Consider the following 22,409-nt stretch of genomic DNA (forward strand, 5'->3'; position numbering starts at 1 on the left):
GCCAATGCCTCCAGCTTGTAGTTTCATGGTGTCTTAGTGTTTCTTGTGTGTTATTTTCTGTTTGCTTTTTGTTTTTTCTTTTTTTTTTTCTTTTTCTTTTTTTTTTTTTTTGTCAGTTGTCATCTCTGCTTTGCCATGACATTAAATCCTGTTTCTTTGCTGTTCTGTTGGTTGTTTCTTTATATTTTGGGATATGGATATGGGATCAATTTGGGATAGGATACGGGGGTATGGACTTGGGATTAGATGTGCACATGGAATGAATATGGTCTGGGATATGGATAGAGGATGAGATACGGGATGGGAAAAGGGGAGATGGTTATGGGATGGGCTGTAGATATGGGATGGATTTGGGATATGGGTATGGGATGGAGATGAGGGTCTGTATATGTGTTATACATATGTATATGTATAAAACATATATATATTGCCCCCACCCCATGGGAACAGTGTGGTCTGTGGTGGGGGACACACAGAAGGGCCCCCCCAGCTTTGGAATGTGACACCATGGGGGGATGTGGGGGCGCCCCCAGCTGTGGGACTGTCCCCAACTCTGGGGTGTGACACTGTCAAGGTGACATAAAAGTGTCCCCAACTTTGGGGTTCAACACTGTGGCAGTGTCCCCAATGCTGGGGTGTGACACCATTGGAGTGACAGAGAGGTGTCCCCAGCTACATGGTGTGACACTGTGGGGGTGTCCTCAACTTTGGGGTGTGACACCATTGGGGTGACACAGATTTGTTCGCAGCTTTGGGGTGTGACACTGTGGGGATGACATAGGGGAGTCCCCAACTTCAGGGCGTCACACTCTGGAGGCATCCCCAACTTTGGGGATGTGACACCGTGATGCGGTGTCCCCACTTCCCCTGGAAAGTCTTCAAGCTGCTCATGCTGTCCCCAACTTCGACAGAATGTCCCCAGGGGGGTCCTTTTGTCCCCTCTTCATGAGGATGACACCCAATGACAATGACACCCCGTCAGAGCTGTTCCACACTGATGTCACCCCTGGTCCCCTCTGGTGGTGGCACAGAGTTCACCACTGTGTGCATCCCTGTCCTCGTGACAGACGATGGTGACAGCACCAGAGGGCGCCGGTGTCACTGGGTCCGGCTGTAGGCAGGCCTGGAGGGGTGACAAAGGACAGTGTGAGGCTCAGTGACAGCACGGTGACTGTGTGGGGCCACCTGTGCCTGCCCCCATGTGGTGGTCAGAGCACAGGGAATGCTGTCACCCGAGAGATGGTGACACACAAGTGATGGTGATACAAAAGTGATGGTGACAAAAGTGACAGCCAGTGATGGGGACACTGTGCCACAGCTGTTCCACACTGAGGTCACATGCAGTCACCTTTTTAACAGTGTCACCAGAGTGATGGTAACACCCAATGACAGAGACAACAGTGACACCCAATGATGGTGACACCCCAAGGACAGTGACACTCAGTGGTACCCAGCGATGGTGACAACAGAGACACCCAAAAGCAGTGACACCCAATGATAGCGACACCTGAAGACAGTCACAATGGTGACACCCAGTGATGGTGACAGCTGTTGACGGTGAGACCCAATGACACCTGGAGGCACCCAATGACGGTGACATTCAAAGATGGTGGTAACGGTGACACCCAAGTGATGCCCACACCCAATGACACCCAATGACGGTGACAGCAGTCACCCTGTGCCCCTCTGGGTCATCTCCAGACCCTTCCAGTAGACAACAGGTCCCTTGGAACCCACCTAAGGACCCCCCAGACCCTACAAGTCCTCTCAGGGACATCCTCAGACCCTTCTGAATCCCTCTGAGGATGTCCTGGACACACCTGGGACTCCCTGGACCCCACAGGATCCTTCTGGGACATCTCCAGACCCTTCTGGATGAACCCACAGACCCCATGGATCAACATGAGGACCCCCTGGACCCGCCAAGTCCTCTCTGGAACATCCCCAAACCATTCTGGATGACTCCAGGACCATTCAGACCCTCATGAGGACTCCCTGCACCGTACCAGACTCTACTGGGACATCTTCAGATCAGACCAGTGTCTCACTCCGATTTATAGGAGGGAGAGGAGGTTCTTTTAATATCTGTATACCCGGCGTGAGATTAAGAAACAACGGTTCAAATGTTGGTCCGAACAGTTTATTACAGATCTTAATTAGGGAGATGGGGAAGGGGAGGACGGACGCTATTATGAATTATGGTAATGGGGAAGGAAAGGAGGGCGATAGAAAAGGTAGGAAAGAAGAAGCAAGGAGTCTTTATAGGAAGAAAGAGGGACATAGTCACCACCATGGATCCAGCGTGGTTCGTAGTTCAGCCTTTGATCTTCAGTAGTGGTGGGTCATCGGGCATTGTTGTTGATGGCGACGACGATGACGGTGACCATGGTGATGATGGCCCTTTTCCAATGCTTTCAAAGTGGTCGAGTCAGCTGTCTTTGGAGTGACAGCTCAAATCCAAAGTGGTTGAGTCAGCTCTCCTTGGAGTGGCAGTTTCTGGCTCTGGGATCTTAGCAGAAATTCCTTTGTTCCCACCTTCCGGGCCTTGCCAGCAGATAAGAGGGAGCAGAGATGCCCATCTGCATCCTGTTTTTCACAGGACACGATGGTATCGTTCCCCATTTTTCCCATACAAGGCTGGAGCTATTTAGTCACAGGCCAGATCTTCCGCCAGTAAGCACTTCTGAGCACTCTCTTCCAGAGGTAAGCAACTCTGGAGGAAGGGGCTTTCAAATGTTCCCAGAGGGATATCAATTGTCACACGGTAGCACCCATCTCTTGCCTCCTCAACAAATCAATCAGAGTCTTATCACAAGAAATACCTCAGGAAGCAAGCTTTGAGCCAAAAAACAAAGAAAGATTCTCACAACCAGAGACTTCTCAGTGCTCCTGGACTCCTAGTGGGAGCTTACAGATCTTTCCAGGGGCCCACGGGATCAACCTGGGGACTCTCTGGATGCCCCAGTACCACTCTGGGATAACTCCAGACCCTTCTGGATGAGTCTGGAACCCCCTGGATGCCCCCAGACCTCTCCAGGACTTCTCCTGCAGATCCTTTTGCATGATTCCAACGGGGGATAAGGGGGGTTCAGAAGGGGGTGGGAGGGGGAGAAATGAGCTAGTGAGGCTTCTGTGGGGTGGAAAGGAGGTCTGGGGATGGAGGGAGGGGTGGAGGAGGGAAACTGGAGAGTTGTGTGGAGCTTCTGTGGGGTGTAAAGGGAGTCTGGGAGGAGAGAGTGCCAGTTGGGGAGGGGGGGTAAAGAGGAGAGGCAGACCACATGAGTGGAAAGGGGTTCTGGGGGTGGAGGGAGGGGAGAACTGGAGGTCGTGGGGGGGCTTCTATGGGACATGAAGGGGGTCCAGTTGGGGGAAATTGGGGGCCAACATAGGGGAATGCACTCCAGAGGGCAGGGAGGAGGGCATGGGGGTACAGGGGACTGTAGGGGTCAGAAAATGGGGTCAGAAGCAGGGGGAGGAAGGGAAGACAGGGGACCCTGGGGGTGCAAACAGAGGGGACTGGGGAATGGTAGGAGATTCTATGATGTGAATGGGGGAATTGGAGCAGGGGAACTTGAGGGGACAGGGAATTCTGGGGGTCAGACAGAACGGACGGGGGAGGGGGATGAATCTAGGGGAGAAAATGCGAAGACTTGGGGGGGTCGGGGGAGAGAATGGGGACACAACGGATCAGTGAGAGACAGACACGGAAGCCTGGGGGTCAGAATGGGGAACAGGGACAGACAGTGACGGAGGAACTGAGGGGACGGGTGGAAGAGGACTCCAGCGATGAGAATGGGGGAAGTGGAGGCGGGGAACGGGGGGGGAGAGCGTAAGCCCAGCGGTCAGACTGAGGGACTCGGGAGGTTGTGGGCGACCCGCGGCGGGGGGGTGGGGGGAAGGCAGTGAAACACCGTGGGTGGGGGGGAAGGGCGGGGGGCACAGGGCACCTCCCGCCGCCGAGCAGAGGCCCTGAGCAGCAGAGGACCCACGAGGCCAAGACAGGACGGCCCCAGCCCCGGTGCCCCCGGTGCCCCCGCCGCCCCCGAACACCCACTCGTAGAAGCTGAGGTGGCGCTCGGAGTCCCGGGGCTGCGCCGCGGCGCTGGAGCAGCGCGGGGCCCGCTCCGCTTCCGCGTGGCCGCGTCCTCGCGTCGCCGCGTGATGACGTCACTCCGCGGGGAGCGGGGACGGCGCGTCGCTCAAGCAACGGCCGCGCCGGGGCGCTGTCGCTATGGAGACGCCGCCGCGCATGCGCTGTCGCCGCGGGGACGGCTTCCCGCGCCGCAAGGAGGGAGGGCGCGCTGTCGCCGTGGCAGCGCGGCCTGCACGCACGGCCTGAAGCCCGAGTGGGGCTCGAGGGGCAGCGGGGGGCGAAGAAGGGTGGGGGGGGAACGGAGAGCCCTCAGGGATCTCCTGGGGAGGTGGGGGAGCGACTGGGGGAGGGCAGAGCTCCGGGGATGGCGGCTGTGAGTGGGGCTGTGGGGTGGGACATCCGCAGGGAGATGCAGCCAAACAGGGGGATGTGGGCAGAGCATGGAGGTGTGGGAAAAGGAAGACGGGCATCTGGACAACAGCGTGAGAGCCAGGCTGATAGGGAGGGAGCGAGGGAGGGAGGAATGGGAAGAAAGGGAGGGAGGGAGGGAGGGAGGGAGGGAGGGAGGGAGGGAGGAATGGGAAGAAAGGGAGGGAGGGAGGGAGGGAGGAATGGGAAGAGAGGGAGGGAGGGAGGAATGGGAAGAGAGGGAGGGAGGGAGGGAGGGAGGGAGGGAGGAATGGGAAGAAAGGGAGGGAGGGAGGGAGGAATGGGAAGAGAGGGAGGGAGGGAGGGAGGAATGGGAAGAGAGGGAGGGAGGGAGGGAGGGAGGAATGGGAAGAGAGGGAGGGAGGGAGGGAGGGAGGGAGGGAGGGAGGGAAATGGAAAAAGGGGAAAAAAAGGGGACAAGGGAAAAGAAGGAAAGGAAAGGAAGAAGGAGAGAGGGGAAGAGGGGCAGAAAGGAAGAAGAAAAGGGAAAAAGTCCAGAGCTTGGCCTGGGTGGTATTGCAATGTAGAAGGGCTTCAGGTATCTTGTTAGGTGCACAAGAAGGAGTTCATGCAGCAATAAATGATATTGTGTTCATGTAGGTCAGAGTGGTAGAATTGAAGCAGATGGAGAGAAGATATGGCACCAAAGTGAAATACTGCACAACATAAGACGATGTGAGCTGAAACCAACGTGACTTCCTGGCTTCCCAAATTGCACTGGTTAAAGAAGTTATTTGTGGGGATGGTGTGTGTAATCGCTGTATGTATGCATCCTTCCTTGTAGTGTGATTGGACTGTGGAGATGTATCTCTAAGTATGAAAGGTCAAAGGTGGTGAGGATTAGGATGTGAACATCGTAATCCTCAAAGGAAAAGGGGGGATTGATGTGGGGTGCTCTGTTCAGCAGTAGGGATTAGCACATCAGTTTAAGAACCAGCGCATGAGTTTAGCAAAAGGAATCCATGAGTGATCGTTCTGAAACTTTCAGCTTTAGTGGGAGAACAGCCTTGTTCCTCCTCAATAACTTTGCATGGGGACACAAATGAATACTTCTACCTTCTGCCTCCATGACTGTGCCTCACGAGAAGCACCAGAGTCCCAGTAGAATACTTTTATCTTTTGCCTCAACACGCGCGAGGACATTTTCCTCAGGTCCCACATACACTGCTAGGAAAAAGTGGCTCACTATGGCCTTATCAGCCGCTCCGCTCGGCAGCCAGTAACGTCTGAGTGCGAAAACACAATGCGCTGATGGAACTGCATGTTAAGCTCTGCAAATTGCCACAGCGCTGCGTTCCTGCCAGGGCTGCTGTCTGTGTGCAGGGATAGGATTAGGAAAGCCAAGGCACAGGTGGAGCTGAACTTGGTGTGGGATGTGAAAAATAATAAGAAGGGGTTCTACAGGTACGCAGGCAGAAGACAGGCCAAGGAGAGCGTTCCCCCTCTGATAAATGAGGACAGAGAACTGGCTTCCTCAGACATGGAAAAAGCTGAGCTGAGGTGCTCAATAAGTGTCTTGCTTCGGTCTTCATTGGTGGTCAGGCTCCTCCCCATGCCTGCCAGGACCTGAAGAGAGGAAAGTGGGACTAAAGAAGGCTTCTCTGAGAGCTGCCGCTGCACGTGCAGAGGTGAGTCCTTGGTGAACACAGACACGGCTCTTGTTCTTCTCAGCGCCTCCGTCTGTCAGAAGTGAAAGAGATTGCAGAGTCCCAAGGGAAATGGTGTCCTGTTACTACGCTCACTTTGTTTCTTTCCAGTCCTCACACCTTCTTCTACTGTCCTCTTCTGCAGTTCCTTCTTCACTGTCCTCTCTCCTCTTTCTTCATGTGCTCTTCTTTTACTGTTCTCTTCATATCACGATCTGCTCTTCTTTACTGCTCTTTTCGTTTTCTGCTCTTCTGTACTCACTTCTCTTCTGCTCTTCTCATTTGCCACTTTCCTCTCTTACCGTCTCTTGTACTTCTGCCAGACTTCCTTTCTCGCTTTTCCTCTTCAGCTTCTCTCCAACTTCTGCTTTTGTCTTCTCTGTATACGCTCTGTATACGCTAATACCTCTTTTGCTTTTCTCCTTGTCTGCTTGTTTTTCTTACCTACATCCTTTTTCTTCTTCTCTGCTCTTCTTTCTTTCTTGTCTGTTCTCCTTCTGCTCTTATCTTTCTCAGCGTCTCTTCCCTTTATTCTCTCCGCTACTGCTCATCTCTTTTGCTGTCTTGCCTGTATCCTATTGTGCTTTTCATCTTCTGCGCTTCTTCCTTACCGGTATCCTTAATTTTATCCTCTCTTCTGTTCTTTTTCTCTTCTTCTCCGTGTCCAATGCCTGCATCGCAACTCTGTCAGAATTAGTTTTGGGGTGGAAAAAGGTACCCAGATACATAGGTTTGTACAGTGGAACCTCTTACACTTTGCCTGAAAGGTGATCCAAAGGAGCCCTCAGGAACCAAGACCACAAAGGAGCTGCTTTTGAATGGAGAATTTTCCAGAGTTCCTTCCAGTCGTTGCTCAGAGGAACTGAGGTTTTTATCCTTGTATCTCTGCAGAAAAGCAGGGTGGAGGGAACACATATGGTGAGGTGCTCGGGTGAAATTGCCCTCCTTGCACAAACAGCCTGTTTGTGTCCATGTGATGCACGGTGAAGAGAAGCCTGCTGTTCTGTGAGTAAGCCTGCCAAAAGGGAGTTCTGGCCTTTTTGGCAAGTCTCTGAGGTGAGGTCTTTAGACAGGCTGGTTGTTTTGCAGGGGAAATGCCATTTCAGCTGTTTGTTGCCACGCTTGGTTGGTGCTTGTATGAAAAACATTCATCATCTAGACAAGCAGTGCTCTAGCACCAGGGAAGGGAAAAACCTCATGTACATCCAGTCTTCTCCATGAGCCTTATGTTGCCTTTCCACAGAGTCTCTAAATGCCTGTGGAAATCACGGGGGGGTGGGGGGGGCAAGGGGATGGGGAAGAGATGAGGGGCAGTTTGTGCGCATCCTGTGCCCACGGAGCAGGTATTACCTACAAAGAGCTAGGAACCCTTCACGGCATCCTGGACTTGTTTACTTTCCTTTTTGAGCGTGATGGTTTTGTAGGTACTTTGTGCATTTTAAGTAACTGTCAACTCTGCTGAGACAACAGGCGTCCTAGAGAGAGCCTCGCCGTACCCTTTTTGTTCGGGCTGTTTTATTCCCTCCTGAGATTAAAAGGGACTGTGGTCTTGCTTAGCAAAGGGAAGCGTGTGCATGCTTCCAAAGCAAAGGCAGGTAGGTGCGTGCTTGCTTAGCAAAGGCAGGTAGAGGCATGTGATGCGAAGGCAGATGGTTGCTTGTGAAGCCATGTCAGGTGGTGTGTGCGCTTCAGTGCTGGTGGGTCAGAGTTGAAGATGCACGAGCTGTGTGACAGCTCTGAGAGTGGGATGGCCAAGGAAGAAGCCTATGGTCCTAGCCCCCTGGGGAGAGAGTGAGATCACTAAAGGGAGGGAGGATTCTTAGACTCTGAGGGGTCTAGAAAGGGAGCTGAAAGGTTTGGGGCTCCCTTGCTGTGCTCTGCGCAGGCTGTGGCAGTGCTGGGGTTTATTTTGGAGTCAGTCTGAAAACAAAATGAGACAAGGGGGTTTTCTGTGCAGTTTGAAGCCCTGCAACTCTGCTGCCGGGGCTGCAGCCCAGGGTAGGCACCCTGTCCCCACAACTGCTGACCACGTTCTTTCCTTCTCTGCAGTGACCACGTCCAGCCCTACGAAGACACTTTACATCATGTCGGACACCAAAGTGTCTGCGCTGACCACGTCTGTGATGGGTGAGGCTACCTCAGTCCCTCTCAAACTGCCAGGCATCCAACCTTCCTCCTCCGCCAGCTCTCCTCCTAGCCCTGTCACCTTTGCCACCTCCCCATGTTGTGTCGTGTCATGGAGATCTGTGGTGCTGGGGCAGGCCTGAACTCCCCTCCCTGACAGCAGACGCGTTTCTGAAATCTGCTCATTTCCTCATCCTGCTGGCTCATTCTGTATTTACAGGTTTGTGTCCTTTACTTTTCTTGGATAATTTAGGACTGGTTTAAAGCAGCTGTATTTGCTATTGCCTTTGTCTGCAGTTACCCTTGTGGATGATGGTGATGGGATATACCCTTTTGGGTTAGGTTTTTATGGAAGGGGAAATGGTGGAATCACCATCCCCAGAGGTGTTCAAGGAGTGTTTAGGTGTTGTACCGAGGGATGTGATTTAGTGGGAAATGTTGGACTAGATGATCTTAGATGCTGTTTCCAACCGTGGTGATCCTATGATCCTAAGGTTTACACTTGTGGATTGTGATGAAGTGTTAGTGTTTAGTGCTAGAGCTAAGTGCTGAGGGTAACCCTTTGGGGTTAGGGTTTCATGTTACTGTTTTCTGTTAGGTTTAAAGGTTAAGGCTTAACACTTGATGTTAGTGATGGTGGGGGTGTGCCCACCTGGTTGGGGGTTTATGGCTTGTCCTTTTTGTTAGGGACAACAGCAGCACTTTTGAGATGGGAATGAGGGTTAAGCGTTAGCATTTTGGATTAGGGCTGAGGAGTATCTTTTGGGGTGAGTGTTAAGGATTAGCCTTTTAGGTTAAGGTAAAGGGTTAAGGGTTGTCCTGTGGAGTTAATGCTAAGGGATGCTGTAGTGTAAATGCTGAGACATGGCTTGAAACCTGATTTTTCACCTGGTAGAAAGGCAGGGCCAACCCAGAGCATGCAATGTTCCAGAATGACAGAAGGGGTGGAGCCAGGATCCACCCCTTCCCAGCCCTCATTGAAGGGTTGGCAGTGTAGGCAAAGGAGATCCCTGCCTACCTGAATCCTTCTGAAGATAAGCAGCTTCTTGCCTTGATTTCTGTGCCCACGGCTGTTGCCTTTGAGCAAATTCTCCCTTGCTGCAGCCTTGGACCTTGCTCCTCTGCTGTCATGGCATGAGGCCTGGCCTCATGGGGCGCAACCCTGCTGACTGATAGATGTGTTGGTTTGGTTGGGGGTGGATGCCGTAGCTAATGGCAAAACCATTTCCTTAGTGCAACTAAGGAGGTAAGTGAGAAAACAAGAGAGTCTTGAGAGGAAAGAGTGACTGATGGCAGCGCTGTACTGGAAGCAATAGAGAGGCTGACAGTGGCTGTCGGTGGCAGTAGAGCAATCCGAGTCTGTGTCTAAATGGTTCTTAGAGCTGTGTCTGTTCCTTGGAGAGGCCAAACAGTGTGGAGGTACTTGTACTCACAGTTGTTTGACTTAGGAATGAAGTGTTTCTCAGCTCATGCACCTGACAGCGTTGTGTTTACTTGTGCAGCTTTGCTTTGTGCATTGTAGAGCTGTCAGACAGATGTGGATTCATTTGCCACTCACTCAGCAGGAATGAGACTAGTAATACTTTCTGTAAATGCATTTCAGTTGAAAAAATGAGTTTGTTTTGGCTGTAGAAATGGTGTATTGGAGGGATTTTGGTGGATGTGGGCTAACAGGATAAGGATTCTATTGGCAACTGCTTTCTGTGACATGGAAAGGCTGTACTTTATTTTAGGGATGGAGCATGGGATTCTATTGACTCTTATTGAGAAAGGGGGAAATGGAAAGCCTCTGTGGGTAAGAATGTTTTGTGAGCTGTATTTTGGGTACTTTCATCTAAATAGGACTGTGTGAAAGGGTGTGTGTGATGGAGGAGAGAGAAAAGTGCCTCGTGTTGACTGTAAGGAAGGCATAACGTTAGAGCAGTGGAAAGGCAAATTTAAGAAACTGTGCTTGAAAACTTGAAGTTAGTGGCTGGCTGTGCTAAAATCTTCTTCCAAAGAGTTGCTCTTCAAGTATTTCCTGCTTTCTCTCTGTGAGAAACTGACGCCAGTGGCCTTCCACTGCAGCATGGCCATGCGGAAAGGCTGGGGAAGAAGACAGAGCTGGAGAAAGCACCAAAGAGAGGTACAGATACATAACAGGCATCTGGACTTGATGCACTGTCTTTCTGCCCAGGCTTTCTGTTTCTTCATTGCTGGGACAGTTCTCTGCAGTTTGCATCCCAGCTTTCTCCCAAGTCCTGGCTGCACAAAAATGCAAGCATTCAGAGGAAAAGGAAAAAGCAGAGGAGTGGGCTTCTGAGAAAAGAGTTGAGGGGGAGCGTGAGGAGCTTGAGGCAGAGTTTCAGAAAAGTGGTGCTTTCACTTAGGATTGCTCTGAGATTTCCTTGCCCTGGGTTATGATTGAGTGTAGCTATTGGTTTCTTGGTTCCTGTGTATGCATTGTTGGTAGACAGATTAGTGTGTGGAAAACACAGCTGAGAATCCGGGACATGGTAATGTACCAAATGGACTGAACTACTGGAAGGATTGTGGGAATGAGAAGAGAACCTGGATTTCTCTTGCACAACAAGCCTGTATCAGTTGTGTCTCCTTTCACTGAGCTGAACGCACGGTGTGTGTGAAGCCTTCTGATGGGAAACCCACGGTCCCACAAAGTGGGCGTGGAAATGAAATGGAGCTGACGTGCATCTGTGTGCTGAGTCATACTGCTGAGGACAGAGAGGAGCCCCAGCTGAAAAAGCAGCTTTGGTAAGAATAGTGGTGAAAGTAGGAGTGGGTATGGAAGGTTTAGACTGCTCTTGGAGGAAAGGTGAAAGTTTCAAATGTTCTGCAGATTCAGTATGCCTTGGTGTGCCACATCTGCCTGCCCTGTCAGCACTATGTCAGGCTTTTTTTCCTTTCCTTTTTAAGGTAGGAAAAACAGTTTCTGGCTAGGAGAAGAAGAAATGCAAGTCTTCCCTGCATTGCTCCTTGGGCAGTGGGTGCTGATGAGCAGTCCTTGTATGAGAATAATGTATTGTCATTTGATCTGTCTTTCCATTCCTTCAGCAACTGGGGTGTTGATGCAGCTGCACGTATCTCCTGTTTTGTCCTGCTTTGTGTAAAAGAATAGTATAGTATGCAATCTCTGTGTGAAATTTTCTTAAAGTATTTTACTTTATTTGCCCCTAGGAAGCAATGGCTTGGAAATGATGGCAGTGTCACCCAGCAGCCCACACAGTGACCTGATGTCTCATTGCTTGCGTCTGTTAACAACCACCACGATGAGAAAAGAACGTTTGCATGGATTCTGTGCTGACTGTGTCAGTACAGCCCTTAGGAGTGGTGTGGACATGGCATGGCAGGGAGAAGGGAATTCCCTTCTGATGGGAAAGTGCCCGAGGAGTGTTGACATCCCGTGTGTTGGTGCCCCATGCCCACCCCATGCCCCAAGCACTTCTGAATGAGCAGCACAGCTTTTGTGTCATTCAGCCACCTGTGGCAGAGCAGATCAGGCTTTCTGCAGGCGTCAGCAATCATCCCATCGCTTTCTGCCTTATAAGGAGTTGAAAACCTTTTCATTTTGGAATCCTACTTCCAAGCTTAACCACCTCCAGTGAAGCAGATGTCATTTTTCTTGTATCCTTCAATTCTGAGTCCATATTCTTCCAAAAGCAAAAGAGTTTGGAGGTAACCACCAATAGTTAAGTGAGTGATTTCAGTATGTATTTCTGATCGTGACAATTACTTCAGTTTAGAGGTCACAGTTAATGTACTGTGCCTGTTTTAATTCTGACCAAGGTTGTAGTTGTAGCTGACTTCCCAAGGCTGCAGTACGTGGTGGTGACACAGCCGTGGGCTTCTGCATTTGCATTAATCCCACATTTCCTTGCAGGTCAGCTTGTGCTGGAAGTGGACGGTATCAGAGTGTGAGTGAAGGTCAGTGCAGGAGCAGCTGTTGATGGGAGTCCAGGCTAATGAACTCTGGAGCATCTCCCAGTACGGTACCGGAGGAGGCAGGAATGATGTTAAGGAGCTCCTCAGCAGGAAGGTGGCTCATCCAAATGCTTGCTGACAGTTTGAAAGCCCAGACCCTTCCAGCCTCCACCTCAGAGGCAACATCTCCTTTGTCCGATCATGCAGCACCTGAGCAAGAGGGGGACCTGAGCTGGCTACACAAGAGTCATCTTAACTTCTTTGTTATTTTACTTCAGATAACTCCATTGGGTGACCCTGCTGTTGGTTTCTTAAAATTTGGATTACGTCTGATGGAGGCCCAGAAGTGATGTGGGCACTCACAGAGGTCACAACTGTTGCTGGGGTGGGAGCGTTTGTCCCACAGCTGGTGAGCAGAGCTGGTGCTGCACGCAGAGACTGGGCTCTGGGCCTTCCTTGAGAGAGATCGCCCTGTGAGAACCCGTCAGAAGCACTGCTGCAGCATGTGCATGAGCTGGGCACAGCTCAGGCTGAGCAGGCCGAGTGGGTGAACTGGGTTTGGTGCTGGGTGGTTGCTGGGAGGTGTCTCAGAAGAAAAGCTGGGCTGGGGTGGGCCCGCTGTGTCAGCCCTTGTCCCAGCTGGTGGTGAGAGCAGGGTGGAGGCTGATGGGTGCTGCCCACTGTCACTGCTGCTCTTACCATGTGGCACAGCAGTGCTCTGGTGTGTGAGCTGGGAGGGAGAAGGACAGCCACTGTGCCTGGCTAAGGCAGAGCTGAGGTCTGTTGAACACGTGGATCGTACCAGTGCAGCTATTGTGGCTGCAGTAGGGGTGGAAGACAAAGGGAGTTTTCTTCATGACAGCAACACCAGCCACTTGCTTCAAGGTGTGTAAATGTTGAGGAGATGGAGAACACTTGCTGTCAGAAATCATGGCAGCTGTACAGAATCTAGTTGTATTTTGGGGATGGTTCTTGTAACCAGTTGATTTTAAGACACTGTGCTACTCAAGAGTCTAAAGTGCATGATAGAAGAAAGCTGGGAAAATGCTTCTCCTTACTATTTTTCACTTGCAGATTCTTTCTTTAGGGATTCTTTCCAAAAGGAGATTTTGGGGATTGAGGCAGTTGAAGAAAGAGTGAAGCCAGGGGGCAGTCCCTGTGGAGAGGACCCCAGGAACTGAGCTTCCCCACCACTGTCTCAACGAGAAGACAGACGCAGTTCCCATTCCTGCTCTGCATATGGAAAAGTATGGCTGGATTTATTTGTTTGGGTTTTCTTCCCTTCTCTCATTTTGAAGGGGAAAAGCTGGAGCAGGGGGAGCACTACTGGTCCTTTGTTACCTCCATAACCGGTTGGATTCTGCATGTGCTGCAACAGGACAGCATTGCCAGGCTCCTTAACCTGCTGGGGCAGGGTGGGAGCAAAGAGCGTGAACTGCCCTCCTGCCAGCTGCACCTAGTTATAGTTTGCCAGGTCCCTGCTGCCCTGAATTTCACCTGAAAGGTTTGTTCTAGCTGCTTGCAGTAGTAAAATTTAGGGAAGAAATGGAAGTCAAGAGCTAAGGCTCTGCACAATAACTTTGCGTGGATTGAACTGTGGCACCTGAAGACTGTTTCCTGAATAATGCTGGCATTTTGCAGGTGTGTTGGTTTAACCCACTGAACTGATGTCTGTGAGCGCCAGTCTTCTCCACCTGAACAGTAAGAAAGCTGGGATATGCCCAGAAATTGCAGCAGTTGCTGTGAATACTCTCCCAAATGTTTGTTTCCTTTAGTGGTAGCTAATGACTCAGCACTGTGATATCCTGTCTCTGGCACGATCTGGAACGCTGCATCTCTTTGCAGATGTTGGGTGCCCATTTCCATGGACCCTCCTTTCTTTCTCTCCTCAGAAGCAGCACAGTGCGGTTCCCTGCGTTAGGGAGCAGCAGCCAGCAGGCTGCCAGAATGCCAGCTGGGCCTTGCAGCGCGCAAAGGGACGTGTTGGGGATGGACCATCCTTAGCACCACGCAAAAGTGAGTCTCTTCAGTCCTCTGTCATGAAGTATGGAAGAATGCATTTTAAGTATTACTTCTGAGCGGGTGCAGGACTGTAGGGATGTCAGGTAACCATGGTGGAAGCACTGGGGAGGCCGACAGCAGCAGCTGATGGCAGCAGTGTGACAGAAGGCCGTGTATAAGTGGTGGTGCTCAGAGCTGAGTGCATTCCTGAGAAAGGCACTCTTGACTTTATGGCGTTTTCTTTCACCTAGTGATATGTAGAAAGTTAGTGAAGAAAGGAACAACAAGAACAAAAATACCCTACTGCAAGGGCAACTGCATTTGGATATTTACAGCATGCTAGAGCGTTATGTGAGAACCAAGAACTCCGTGACCTGTAGGATGCAATGTCTTCTGAGAGATTATTGGAGGACTTTGTGGACGGAGACGTGTTTAGCTCACTCTGCATCATCTACACTGCCTAAGGAAGTTACACTGCAGTAAGAAAACCATGCTCTCTGAAAGCACAGTTTCCCATTGAGAAGAATTATTTGGCTGACCACCTTGGGGTCAAACTATAAAGCGGATTACAGGGCAAGTACAAGGGGCGAGACAAAAACGCCTAAGGCATGGTTTATTACTTCTCAAAGTAGAAATTAAGAAAGGGTTAGCTGAACTTCTCCCTAGAAATGCCTGTTAGTTTTGCTGGAATCCTTAGTGACTAATTCAGACAGACATCTGTGCTGCAAATGTCTGTAACTGTATGGATAAAGTTTATGATCTGCACGTCCTGTAAAGCTATAGCTACATTGTCTTTGATTTTTACTTAACAGATTGCAATGTCTTGCCTATGCTATATGAATTGCAAAGCTTGCCTGCAAGCTGGATCATCCAGCAGCTTTCACACTCTCCCTTTGTGGAAATGTAATCAACTCATTCAATGGTGGGATCATGAATGAGTCCAACGAGAAGGCAGCATCAACAGTGAAAGTTTGACTATAAACTGAAATAATGAATTACCATGGTTGAAGCTGAACCAGTAGTCCAGTAATAGTTCTATGAAGTCTCAACACCTACCAGATACTTTCTAATGAATTTAAAAGATTCTTAATGATAACTTCATAGTGCATGAGTTGGTTCCTTTACACAGGTTGGTTCTTCCTTAACTTATTCCATACAGGTTTTAGTATCACTCTAGGGATTTTTTTGATAGAAAAGGACTTCTTGAAGGTTATCACTTGTACATTATGCTTTTACATAACGTACAGTGTGGATTTGTTCCTAAGAAAATTGCATGAACAAAACGAGGAACAAATAAACTTTCATTTATTTCTTTCAAAAATTTTTTTTTAAATATGTATTTGCTGACCAACTTCCACACGGAGCTTTTGATCTCCTTGTTACAGCATGTAGATCATGGGATTAGTCAAGGGAAGACAACCGTATGGAAAAGAAAGGTTTCCCAATGGAAACCTTTTCCATTGGGACAGCCTCAGAGGGTAGGACATATATGTAGACAGCTGGGCCAAGCATGACAAAAACTACGATGATGTGGGAAATGCAGGTGGAGGTTATTTTGTTCTTTGTTTTGGTGTGTCTGGAGCTTCAGCAAGAGGATTATGTAGGAGATGAGGAGAAGTGCAAAGCACATGACAATGACAACTCCATTGTTGAGGAACATCAGAAGTTCCGCCGTGTAAGGTCAGCACAGGCCAAGTTCGCCAACTGACGCACATCACAGACAAAGTCGTCCAGGACGTTGGGGCCACAGAAGGGGAGCTTGATGGTGAGAGCAAATAGAATGATGCCATGAATGAAGCCACCGCCCCACGAAGCTCCAGCCAGGGCACAGCATACAGTCCTGTTCACAAGCATGGTGTAGTGGAGAGGCTTGCAAATAGCAACGTAATGGTCACAGGCTATGGCCAACAGCAGGAAAGCTGCTGCTGCTCCCAGGAAGTGAAGAAACAAAGGCTGGGTCAATCAGGCCTTGTAGGAGTTGATCTTAGGATTTGAGAAAAAGTCAGCCAGCATTTTGGGTGGGGTCACAGAACAGTAGCAGATATCCAAGAATGCCAGATTAGCCAGGAAAAAATGCATGGGTGATCCCAGCTGGGAATCCCCCTGAATTGTGAGAATGATAAGGATGTTGCTTGGGAGAATTATGATGTAGAACAGGAGGAAGAAGAAGAAGGGAATTGACTGGACTTTGTGGGATTGAGACAATCCTAGCAGAATAAACTCTCTAACTACAGTTTTCATGCTCCATTTTGACTCTTGCAAGCCCTGAAAAACAGACAGCAATAAACACACAATGCCAATATGTTGCAATATTTAAGCAACTTGGGCTACGCTTAGGCTACTGAAAATGCACATCCTGTGACCGTTACCTGGTTTTATGGAGGACCACATCCCTGTATGTAAAGGAACATCAGATTTATTGGGCCATACCATACGGCAGGCCGCCATTAACCATTCTATTATTGAATGGTTTTCATCATTATATTGATTACCTGCATATAATCTCTGTCTAAGAGCAGGATGGACGGTCATTGTGGCCAATTTGGCTATTTCCAGGCCATTCACCAGAACACTTTCTGCCCCAGAATCCCATAGTCTTAATAACCAAGCCGGCACACTTTCTCTAGGTTTCTGCCTGAATCGTTGGACTAAGTCCATCAGTTCTGTTGCCGTGTACGGTTGGGCTGTTACGTGCAAGTGGGTTTGAGTGGGGGGCCACTGATCAGGCGGCACCCCTGCTGGTCTGTCCTGTACCTTTTTTGTTTTTTGAGATATAACAGGACGGACTTCTAGTGCGTCCGTCAAAATTGGGGATTCAAGATCCGATTTAGATGGTTTATTTTCCTGATCAACACAGTCCGTTGATTCAGGAGCCTGGTCATTGTTTGTTGAAATACTACGAACTTGACCTATTGGAAGACGTAGAATTGGGTTTTTTTCCTGTTAATAGGCCAAGTTCCTGTTCTAACTTTTCAATACGATCTTTTAAAAGTTCATTTTCATTCACTGAAGTATTATTCCTTATTTTGGCATTGTTTAAAGCATTTAATAGCAGCCATGCCACTGTAGAAGCAGCTAATTGTCTTTCTCTAGTGACTAATATATCTTTGCCTAGTCCCTGAAAGTAATCCGCTAGGCGATATGGGGAAACGTTTCCCACAACACTTAGGGGACCCCATTTTTCAATGATAGTTGCCAATTCATAATAAGGGGATCCCGCAAATCCTGGGATCTGCCCTGGAATTATCTTATCTAGGGGGGTAGTGTTCTCCCCCTTGAACCATTTACAGAAATTCCAAAGAAAGGACATAGTGTAAGTTTCAGTATATTCGGCTTGCCTGCCTGGCTCGCCAAGTGTATAATCAATGAAAATTATATAAAGGAATATTATAGGAATATATATATATATATATATATATATATATATATATATATATATATATTAAGGAATATTAATAATATTAAGATGTTATAGTAATGAAATAAGCAAGAGAGGCACAGTGAGACAAAGAGAATAAATAGAAGGCTCACCCGTGTCGTGGGCTCGCTCAGGAAAGACCAGTGGAGTGGATCTTCCGAAGAGAGAGAGAGAGATCCTTCCCCACTGGTAGTCAGCTCTTAAATGGGTCTAGGAGAGGTGCAGCCAGGCTCCACCCCTTCCTGCAGCACAGGCGAATTGCTTTCACCTGTGTTCCCAGGGCTGCCTCATTACTCGCCTCAGGTGACTAATCAGAGGTTCAGGCCGTGACTCAGCAGTTCCCATACACTGAAGTAATCTACCTGGACTTGTGCAAGGCTTTGATATGGTCTCACTCCACATCCTTATCTCTGATTTGGAGATACGTGGATTTGAAAAGTGGATTAGTAGCTGGCTGTATGATTGCAGCCTGAGGGTTGTGGTCAGCAGCTCTGTGTCCAGGTGGAGGCTAACAATAAGTGGTTATATTAAGGAATCCCTCAGGGTTCCATCTTGGGACTGCTGTTTTTAATATCTTTGTTGGTGATCAAATAAATTCTTCACTGTGGGGGCTGTCAGGCACAGGAAGAGGTCCCCCAGAAAGGTTTTGGATTGCCCCATCCTATGAGGCATTCAGGGCCAGGGTGGATGTGGCTCTGGGCAACCTGATCTACTGCATGACAACCCTTCCCATGGCAGAGGGGTTGGAACTGTATGATCTTTAATATCGCTCCAACCTAAACCAGTCTATGATTCTCTGAATCTAACTCGGTTCAGTTGGTCAATCTGGGACCCAAATAAATATCTGTATAAACATGCCAAGGCACCCTAACAGCCTAACACAAGTGCACGTGGCTGGCACAGGATGGATCCCCTTCCACCCCAGTGCAAGGAGAAAGGATGAGGAAAAGCAGACAGGTTCTCAATGCCTTTTTTACATCTGTCTTTAATAGTCAGGCCCGTTATTCTCAGGGTACTCAGCCCCCTGAACTGGAAGACAGGGTGGGGAGCAGAATAAACTCTCCACAATTCAGAATAAAACAGCACGTGACCTGCTGCTCCACCCGGGCTGTCACACATCCGTGGGATTGGACTGGATCCACCTGAGGGTACTGAGGCAGTTGGTGGACGTGGCATCCTAGCAGCCCTAATCAATCAGGGAGTTCCCAGGTGACCAAATACTTGCTAATGTGGTGCCCATCTACAATAAGGATCATCCTGATGTCCTCCTATGACTACATGCCCACCTGGTGGATGAGATGCTGTGGGTGGAAGCTACCTGGACTGGAGCAAAGCCTCTGACACCGCCTCCTGTAGCATTCTCCTGGAGAAGCTGGCAGTCCATGGCTGGGATGGGTACACTCTTTGCTGAGTAAAAAACTGCTAGGAGGGCCAGGCCCAGAGAGATCCAGATGGAGTCCAGTTCTGAGAGGCGTTCCTCAGGGGTCGGCGCTGCAGCCTGTCCTGTTCAGTGTACTCACTGACGAGTCGGATGAGGGAATTGGGTGCACCCTCAGTAAGTTTGCAGATGACACCAAGTTAGGAGGAAGCGTCCCACAGACGGACTGAGATAGGCTGAATGACTGCGCTGACTGCAACTGCATGAGCTTTAAGAACGTCAAGAGCTGAGTGCTGCTTTTCGGCTACAGAAACCCCAGGCACCGTCACTACAGGCTTGGGGCAGAGCGGCTGTAAGGCTGCACGGACGAAAAGGGTCTGGGGTGCTGGTGACAGCCGGCAGTGCCCTCCAGTGGCCAAGGAGCCCAATGGCAGCCTGAAATGGGGCAGTCAGGAGCGGGGATGCGATCGTCGCTGTGATTTGCCAGTGGCCCCAGGGGATCTAAATTGCTAGCGGTTGTCCTTGTCCCATCAACTGCAGCCCAGCCCAGCCCAGCCGCTCCCTACAAGAAGACATGGCGGCCCTGGAGTGTATCCACAGAGGGGCACCAAAGCTGGGAGGGGTCTGGAGCGCAAGACTTAACGGGGAGTGGGAGAGGGAGCTGGGATGGTTCCGTGTGGAGAAGAGGAGGCTCAGGGCAGACCTTATCGCTCCGTCCAGCTACCTGGAGGGAGGTTACAGTGAGATGGGACCTCTTCTCCCAGGTAAATAGCAATAGGACTACGGGGAATGGCCTCACATTGCACCATGGGAGGTTCAGATTGGATAGTAAGAAAAGTTTCTCCCAGAAGGGGTGGCGAGGCATTGGCACAGGCTGCCCAGGGAAGCGGTGGAGTCTCTGGAGGTGTGTAAGGAAAGGGTAGCTGTGGTACTTCAGGACAGGGTTTGTTGGGCAGTGTTGGTGGCAGGTGGATGGTTAGACTGGATGAGCTTTCCAACCTTAATGATTCCGTGATTCTCCTCTCAGTACCTTACGTTCGCAGAAGTAGCACTAAATATACCATGGATCTTTCTAAAGTGCAGAAGGTTACAGTGAGCTGTGTCTGTTCCATAATGTTCTTTCATTGGCTCTGGAGCATCGTTCTCCAATTGATGTGGATCCAGGGTGGATCCAGGGTGTCCCTTAAGGAGACCTGCATAGGCAGGAAGAGCAGTTGCTTAATCTGACACTGCATGGACAACGTGACTGCCCATCTCCCCAGCCCTGTCTGCTTAATGCCACCTGGCACTTGCCTTGCTTTTCCTTACATCAGACTTCTCTTCTAAAGTCTGCACTGAATGTTTCAGATCCTTTGTAGCAGCTGCCACCTGCTCTCCTCAGAGGACACGGGTGCAGAAGGGTTTCTCTTACCTTTAAACAAAGAACAGTAAGCGTAACAAAGCGTAACACAGGTTACCAAGAAATAGAACGTACTCCTCAGCTGTATGCCTCCACTGAAGTTCTCTTTCCCAAAAGATGACTGTACAAGAAATACATAGATAGGAAATGATAAATATTAATATGAAAGGCATATTAATTAAACAGTAAGCTGGCTAAGGACACAGTGAGACAAACTGCTAAGGAGGGACAAACATTAGCTCCCTGAAACTCAAAGAACTGCACTCATTAAAAGGGCTATAAATGATCAGAGATTAAGGGGAGAGGAAATTGGGATAACAATAGAAACTGCAAAGGTTGAGACAGGCAGCTGGAAAGGTGGCTTCCAACGTGGTCAGCCTAATCAGGGCAGGTGGAAATACCTGTAAAATGAGGGCAGTTACATGCACAGAATGAGAGAGAGTTGTCAGTGCAAGAACAGCGGAAGATTGGTATTTCTTTCCATACAGTGAATATCCATCCTGAAAGGTCACGTTTTCTCATGATAGAAATTCCACTTATTGTGTGCGTGTTTCACTGACAGGATTGAACCAGGGCAGCTCATGAGGAGGTGCTGAGTGTTTGAAAAACACTGAAGATGACTTCAGGTTTTCAAGCAGAGCTCCACCGTGTGACCACAAGCAGCCGGTGCCATCTCGAGAGGCCCTGGTGTTCCTGAGGTACCTGCCTGGGACTAACAGTTGTCAGAGAGAACCTGCAGGAGACCAGAGCCCTTTGGGACTGCAGATGGAGCCTGGAAGGAGAGCCCCAAGGGATCTGATTGCTAGCAGTTGTCTTTGTCCCTGTACTGCAGCCCAGCCCGGCACTAAATCCTCCCCCCCACAATAAGACAGTGGATCGTTGGGGATGATCCACAGTTGAAGTGGCCACTGGAATCCAAGAAACTCTTCCTGGTTCTTAGTAGATATCCAGATATCCACGAAACATGCTGGATTATCTGTGGCAAACTCAGACTGAAAGAGTCGAGTGCAGGTCACGCCAAGTAACTGTGGTAGAATCCATTATTTGGGGAGAACATCTCCTTCCAGCTAGGGAAGTTAAGTGGAACAGTGTGAAAAGATCCATCCGGCCCATCCTCTGAGTAAGGGAAAATCAAATGTATTGTGCTATAGTGGCAGAAGGCAAACATTATTGGACTGTGCCTCAATTTACTAAAAGCTGTCTAATCCACTTAACCCATGAGCAAAAACAAATGGTCTAAGCGGAGTGAAGGACACTGATTTGTGACGTAACATGAGGAAGACAGTAGATTGCTGATGTAAGAACTGTCATGCTTGTGCCCTGACCAGTGCTGATTATGCTGGAGTAAAAGCCTCAGGCCAGCACCAGTGTACCGAAGGCCCAGGGGAATGACTGCAGATTGACTTTGCAGGACTCCAGCCCACGACAGCTCAGAGCAACAAATGCATCTTGGTATTAGTAGTTCCTTTTTGCAACGGGGCAGTAGCCATTTATCCCTTCACAAATGCCAGTGCTGAGAAACCAAAGGCTCTACAATATCGTTCATATAACTCTATGTGTAGAGAAAATGGCTTTGATCCAAAAAGCTAATAGTATAGACAGATAACAGAGAAGGCAGAATACCAGAAGGCATGCCACAACAGCAAAACGACACATCAGTGACAATGAGCTTGTCTTTCTCTGTTTATTTCAAATGTGTTTTTTTCTCTCTTCTGCATTGATTGCCATATTGTAGAAAGGATTGAAGGGAATAAAAAGCTAAATATATTAGAATATATAGAATATATAGATAGATAGATAATATATAGATATAGATAGATAATATAGATAATATAGATAGATAATATAGATAGATAATATAGATAGATAATATAGATAATATATAGAATATATATATTAGTCGGGAAGAAAATGAATGTAAGCAACCTCAAAAACACTTCTTTATTTTTTGCATAAGCTTGACTTAGTAAAAGGTGCTCCTTTTCTGTAGGTATGAAACAACT

The 22,409-nt window shown here is 49.1% G+C and overlaps 1 long non-coding RNA gene and 1 pseudogene across 1 annotated transcript; one reads left to right on the forward strand and one right to left on the reverse strand.

Moving 5' to 3' along the window:
• The first annotated feature begins 4,905 nt into the window (after positions 1–4,905).
• Positions 4,906–22,100, forward strand: LOC149911583 (uncharacterized). The gene is made up of 6 exons (XR_016463145.1): positions 4,906–5,282; positions 5,927–6,150; positions 8,218–8,512; positions 11,467–13,457; positions 14,103–14,226; positions 20,969–22,100. It is a non-coding gene; the product is annotated as an uncharacterized LOC149911583 (long non-coding RNA).
• LOC116241818 (olfactory receptor 4M1-like) lies at positions 14,339–17,582 on the reverse strand (annotated as a pseudogene).
• Positions 22,101–22,409: the final 309 nt, after the last annotated feature.

The sequence above is a fragment of the Phasianus colchicus genome, unplaced genomic scaffold, assembly GCF_987193195.1.
Source record: "Phasianus colchicus unplaced genomic scaffold, bPhaCol1.hap1.1 HAP1_SCAFFOLD_88, whole genome shotgun sequence".
Lineage (NCBI taxonomy): Eukaryota > Metazoa > Chordata > Aves > Galliformes > Phasianidae > Phasianus > Phasianus colchicus.